Below are 6896 nucleotides of genomic sequence, written 5' to 3' on the forward strand. Positions count from 1 at the left end.
TTAACTGATCTCTCTCCCACTGGATCATAACACGACTGGCATAAAGTGTTGCTGCAGATGGAGAGAAAATAAATTACTGAGCTAAACCCCTGAATGTATTTATATTTCCCAAGTAGCTTGTGGAAATGCTACGTGTCATGGAGGGCAGGGGAAGGGATGTGTGTTGGGGGAAGAGTGGATGGTGGGTGGATATTTTGTTTTCTGATTTTTAATGAGGCCATCTGAGTTTTCCCATGAAAACTAAAATATGGGTTCAGTTCACTGACACATATTCTCCACTAAAAATCCAGGGTCCAACCCAGAATCGTTGTTCTGGATCCTTCAAATTTGAGCCATTATCATATTTATTAATCTCGCTCACATCTGTGTTGGAAATTCCTTGAACTAGAAGGAAACCAACCCAGGTAGAGTCGTATTATAACTAAAACTCTCCCTCATGCTTCCGCATCCCAAACTGTACAGCTGTCCTTCCCAAGTTTGCTCTGCATCAGAGCAGACCATGGTAACACATGGGAAGCAATGGGAGAAGGTAAATAACTGCTAGTCGAGGACTTTGGTCCCAGGGTGACTTGACCTTCATTTGAGGATGTGAAGCACAGTGCAATGGACTGAACATCTGTGACCTCCCAAAATACGTTGAAACTCTAAGCCCAATGTGATGATATTTGGGGGTGGGGCCTTTGGGAGATAACTAGGTCATGAGGGTGGAACCCTCAGGAACAGGGTTAGTGCCGATATAAAAGGGATGGCAAAGAACTCTCTCATTCTCTTCCCACCATGGGAGTACACAACAAGAAGTCAGCAGTCCGCAACCTGGAAGAGGGCTTTCAGAACCTGACCATGCTGGCACCCTGATCTCAGACTTCCATCCTCCAGATTGTGAGAAATAAACGTCTGTTGTTTGTAGGCCACCCAGTTTATAGTATTTTATTATAGCAGCCCAAGGCGACTAAAATGCATGATCTCCAACTTCCAGGCTAAAAATACTGACATATTAGCACCAAAATTGCCTACTGCAAACACCTGCAACTTCTGCTTGTGGACTTTTTCTGGTACAAAAGTGTTAGGGATTTCTGTGTATTAATTTTGTATCCTTCAACTTTACCGAATTCTACCATATGATCCAGCAATCCCACTCCTGAGCATATATCTGGAGAAAAACATGGTTCGAAAGTATACATGCACCCCGGTGTTCACTGCAGCACTGTTTACAGTAGCCAAGACATGGAAGCAACCATATACTCCAATATAAAATAAAAATTTTTTTTAAAGTGTTTGGGAGTTAACGCCCTCAATAGCAGCCCTCGACCAGTGACTGAAAGGGATTGGTGGATAAATACCCCAACTCCCTCACCCCTCAAGCAGGACCATCTGAAGCACATCCTATACTGAGTTCCATTGCTAGTGGAATTAAGCTCCAGCTGCCCACATTGGTAAATATCTTGATGACGCACCCCTTATGGCCTTCTTTTACCTCCCTGTCTCACTTTTCTACCCCCTTCTAGAGTTTCCTAGGATCATCTCCCAAATAAATGACTTGCCCTGGGCTCCTTGTTATCAGGGTCTGCCTCTGGGGAAACGCAAACTAAGACAGACCATGTCCCCCAGCACCGTGCTATATACACAGATTATGCCTTTAAAAAATGACAGTAAGCAAATGGACAAAACAGAATGATCTAACATGGATTTGTAACAGAACTGAGAGGAAGATGAATACATGATTTTAGAACAGCCTGTTTCCTCTCTCTGGCTCTGTTTTCTTTCATCTTAGTGCTCACTCATTTGCCCAAACCCTCCAATCTAGCAGGCTGCTCTGTTTGAGGTGTCATAGACATTCATGTGCATTCTCACCTCCATGCTTTTTGTGCATGCCATTCTCCTAACCTAGAATGACCTCTCCACACCTCCTCAACTTGTTCCAACTGCCCCAGTCCTTCAAGACCTGTCTCAAGCTTTGCTGCTTCCACAACACCTCTTGTGTCACAGCTAAGAGAATTACAGCACTCACAGCCTGTAATTTGCAACTCGCTGCTTAATCATACGCTTTTGTGTTGTCTCTAACTATCACACACATGGCCATCTTGTCTCCCTAATTGAATTCGACTTTCCTTGAGAATAATAATCACATCTTGTACCTCTCTAGTCCTCCCAGGGCCTAAAATAGTGTGGCAGATACAATTAGTTGCCAATGTATGATTTATGCATTTAAGCAATAAAACACAAACGTGTATGACCAATAGTAATGAATCATCTTTAATGGACTTCAGAAAGGCCTCTTTCGTCTCATGCAAACTGCCTGGCAGATGAAGTTATCTGGAGCATCCTTCTTGGTGATCTTTTCCAGGGATTCAAAAAAAGACAACAGGCCACAGAACACCTTGGTTTATACCCACAACTTCCCCTCACTGGTTTAAAGACATCATAAAAGATAATGCGTCTTGCTCATAAATAAAAAGTACTTAAATGCAATTTTGGCAAAATGTGTCCCGGGGTAATTAAAGTTTTTTTTTTCTTTGTGACTGTTGCTGTTATAAATAGACCATCATAAAAAAAAATCAAAAAGGGAAACCTTTTAAAGGCTTACTTCAGGACCTGATACCCTCCCCACTTTATTTTTCTTAGCCCTAATGCCAAAGGAAAACAAACACTTATCAGTGTGCTAATGGTGTTTATTCCCCCATCTGCTTTGGAAGGGCGGCAGTGTGCCAAGTCCTGAGACAGTCCACCGAAGCACCAAGGGAACAGAGGTCAACTCCATTGTCAACTGTACCCACCACTTATACTTTGAAGTCCATGGAAATGTTCAGGATCCTGAATTTCTTTTCCCCAGCTCTGTGCCTTTGTAATATCTAAACAGTTTTTCCCAGGCCTGGTGGAGATTAGGTCCCTTCCAATTTGCCTGTGAAATCATGACTACCTTTATGCCCCTCTAAAAACAGCCTCATTGAAGACAGTCAAGAAAAAAGCAGAATGCCTCTTTGTTTCTGCTTTTTTCAGGATTCTGACTCCCAACTGCTCTGCTGGAGCTGCCCTCCAGGGATGCTTTCGGCCATGAAGCTGGAGCCACACCTGTCCCCACACCTTTTTCACACCATCTCCCACTACGCGTACCCAGCAGCTGCTCGGGAGCAGTAGAGAAGGACTGTACTTGTGCTTTTCATCTTCTGGCAAGTCATCCCTTACCCAAGCAAAATTCAACCATCCTGTTCAGATAGGAGGTCCCTGAAAGATCCCAGGAGAAGAAATGAGCATTTCCTGCTATTTTTCTCTCTCCCTTCCAAGCAGCAAAGCATACAGAGGAAGTAGCTCTACTTTCTCCAAGTCTTAGCATTTTTGGCACCTACACTGGAACACATGCCCAAAGCAATCTCATCTGCAGCAAGATTATCTTTTGGTGGTGATATAATTCTTAATGCACCTCAATGTATTAGCTGCCCCAGTGCCTCCCGCGATCCACTGCAATGAAACCTCCCTAATCTTGACAATGGATGTCTTTACAATCACTCCAACAAACAAACAGTAATTAGGAAATGGAATCTATTATCCTTTTAGACTGAGTTCAACTCATCTGTAAGCGGCTCTCGGTGAGCGGGGCAGACTTGGTGCCAGCCTCTACTTTTGCTGAAATCCCCTCAACACACAAGAGTAGTAAAAGGGTAAGGTTGGGTAGGTTTTAGTTATAATCATCCCTCTCATTTATAGAGAACTTTTTTTTTTTTAGTAACCTTCATGTCCATTATTTTATTTGATTCTCAAAGGAGCAGGCAGGATGGCTTAGTAGTTAGGAATGCTGGCTGCAGATGCCTGAGTTTGAATCCTGGCTGGAAACTTACTGGCTTTGTGATACTGAGCAAATCACCATGCCTCTACTTTCTTATCTGCAAAACGGGGATGGTAAGCATACACACCTCATAGAGGTAAATATATCTATATCTATATATCTATATATCTATATCTATATATCTATCTATATATATATACAGAGAGAGAGAGAGAGCAAGAGACAGTGACATGTGGAACTATGCCTGGCACATAGTGAATGCTAAATAAATTATTATTATTATTATTTTCTTATTTAAATATTACAGCTGATGTCATAAAGACTCATCAGATTCCATGCCTGGCCGAAGCAATTCCTTAAGCGAGGAGGTCAGGTATTGTCTTAGTTTGGGTTCTCTCAGAAACAGACCATGAGAAACATATTTGTGTGCAAACACACAGGAGGTGAAGAACCAGCAGAAGCAGGAAAGCGAAGGAAGCAATGAAGGGTGTGCTATGAGCAGGTTACCACTGTGGTCAACCAGGCACAATCCCAACGGGGTCCCTGTGAGTGACTTTGTAGAACACACAACACACCTCAGAACTGTCCCTCTGAGGGAGGTTGCAGCTGGGGAGTTCATCTGCTAACTCCATCCCTCATTGTCAAGGGCAATTCTGGGGCTATGACCCTGAAGTGAAGACTTCCAGCCTGTCCCATGCCTAGGAGAAGCAGCCTTGCAGGACCAGATGCACTCAGGCTTAGAGATGCAAGAAGCTCTCAGCATATACTAGAGCCATCTGCAAGTGACCTCCTGGCTTGGGCAAAGGAATATGAGCCGGGCAGGGACATCGGTGACTACAGGGATACAATGCAAGTCTTAGAGTGCTTTGACTCTCTTGTGCATCCAGACAGAACCAAAGCCAAATGAACTCAGCCAAGAACATCTCCTGAATTATCTTCTGGAGAAGGATACGGTATGATCTTTCCCGGTAACTTGTCCCAAAGCTTATCAAACTCTACAACATCCTTACATAATATCAAAATTCCCTTTTGGTGAGTCTTTTCTTCTACATTTCTTTTCAACAGGGAGAGAGAGTAAGGTTGACAATATATTTTATTTGGTAAGACACAAAAAGAAGCCATGATATTGCTTTAGAGCCTGCTAGGTATGTGGAAAAGAAAATGTTCTCTGAGATGAAATGCTCTACTCTGAAAATGTGATAACCTATTTGAAAATGACTATCTTCAAATAGGTTGATTCCTCTGCACAGGAGTAGTGCCACAAATATGCTTTCTGGGTCATATTTTCGGAAAAAGTAAAGTTTGCAGTAACTATTGTCAAGTTGACAAGTTTACGCTTGAAAGATATAATGTGCACCTGAGCCCCCCAAGGCAAGTCTCAAGCCAAGTTCTTTAACTTCATCAAATACCCTCCCTTCGCTCCCCTTCATCCCTCCAGGCAGGGCTTTCATTTCATCTTATTACCCTTCTTCCCGAAGGAAAAAAATCCAAAATCAATTTATAAAAGCAAAAACTTTCATCCACCATCCATTTCTAAATAAAGAAGGAATACTGAAGCAAAACAAATTTATCACAATCACTCTCTTGGATTTCTAAAGCCAAACCCTCTAAATGTGGAAAAGATACAGTCAGTGACGAGGACATGGTAGATTCTGGCTTTTATTTAGAAGGTCAGTTAAGCCCATTTCCAAATAGGCATCTTGGTGTCTTTATATGCAGAGGGCTTGTTTTCTCTATATTTGGGCAAAGCCCTTTGGAGTAACTGAAAACCACCACCTCTGAGGATGAACTGTGATGTAGACCAGAGAAATCTTAGTTGAGGTAACTGAGGCCAGAGATCCACAATGAAACTGTACTGTACTGCTTCATTTTTCAAACTTACACATTTTCCTAAACCCTTTTCCTTGGGTGATTTATGTTCAGTTGATTTTGCTACAGGCCTGGAATGTTTACACAAAGGCTTAATAGACATTTACTTTGGAAGTTACATTGTGAGATAGAATCAAGAAATTGGCCCATTGCCGGAGTCAGAATGGGAGGCCACCTGGAAGTTAATGATCACTTTGTAAAGACCAGAGGCATGTAACAGAAGGTTCCAGAAGAGTGAAGACTTCATGTAATAACCACATTGCACTCAGACATACACCATTGGAATGACTGAGGAGAAACCCAAGTTCCATAGAGGCATCCACAGATAGAAATATCCAGGATTACAATCACTCGACATCTTAATACTTTAATATCATATTTTGTAATGCATCTTACAGTTTATATATGCTTTTATGTAACATCTAAATTAATGCTCTCCAAAAGATACCGTAACCCCAAATGCCAAATAGTCTGCCTTAAATATTTGATTCATGCAGAATTTACCTTTGAGGCACATAAAAAAGAATTATAGCCCTCACTTTACAGATGTGGAAACTGAGATTCAGAAAGCCACTTGCATACTCTGGTTTCTCTTCAGATCGTATAACTCTTTCGCCTTTTACTAAAGATTTCCGTGGAGAGAAACAATTCTGAGCCTTTACCCAATTTTTTGAGGCCTTGCTCTTGCAAGGCTTACAAATGTGTACGAAAAACAGACAGTCGTTTACCTCATTAAGGCGCCTTGCTATTGCTAATTTCCTCCACTCACTTGAAGTGCTTATCTTCAGAACACCTAATCTTTCATACGTGCATTCTCACTTTATGATCTTTGTTCTTTTCCCCTGGTGTTTTTTTCCTCTTGTCCCGCCTTGGCATCCTGGAATTCCCTGGCTGTCCAGTGGTGAGGACTCGGTGCTTTCACTGCCGTGGGCCATGTTCAATCCCTGGTTGGGAACTAAACTCCTACAAGCCACGCAGCGCAGCCAAAAAAAAAAAAAGAAAGCCACTTTCTCTAGATTACATGATGTCTAACTGGTAAAAATCACAGACCTTTAGTAACATCACCATGCTTCCACAGCTCTTTTGATTAAGCTATTAGTTTTTTCTATGATTCAACCAAGCCCGCATACAGCATTCACATTACTGGGCTGAGCATACAGAGGATAAAAATAATATGTATGAAGTTGAAGGACAGGGAGAACTACTACACAGGGTTAGAAGTCAGAACAGCAGCTCCCTCTGGTTT

The 6896-nt window shown here is 42.1% G+C and overlaps 1 non-coding gene across 1 annotated transcript; it reads left to right on the forward strand.

Moving 5' to 3' along the window:
- The first annotated feature begins 6228 nt into the window (after positions 1-6228).
- Positions 6229-6344, forward strand: LOC114237228 (U5 spliceosomal RNA). The gene has a single exon (XR_003622935.1). It is a non-coding gene; the product is annotated as a U5 spliceosomal RNA (small nuclear RNA).
- The last annotated feature ends 552 nt before the right edge of the window (positions 6345-6896 follow it).

This window comes from Balaenoptera acutorostrata, chromosome 15 (assembly GCF_949987535.1).
Source record: "Balaenoptera acutorostrata chromosome 15, mBalAcu1.1, whole genome shotgun sequence".
Lineage (NCBI taxonomy): Eukaryota > Metazoa > Chordata > Mammalia > Artiodactyla > Balaenopteridae > Balaenoptera > Balaenoptera acutorostrata.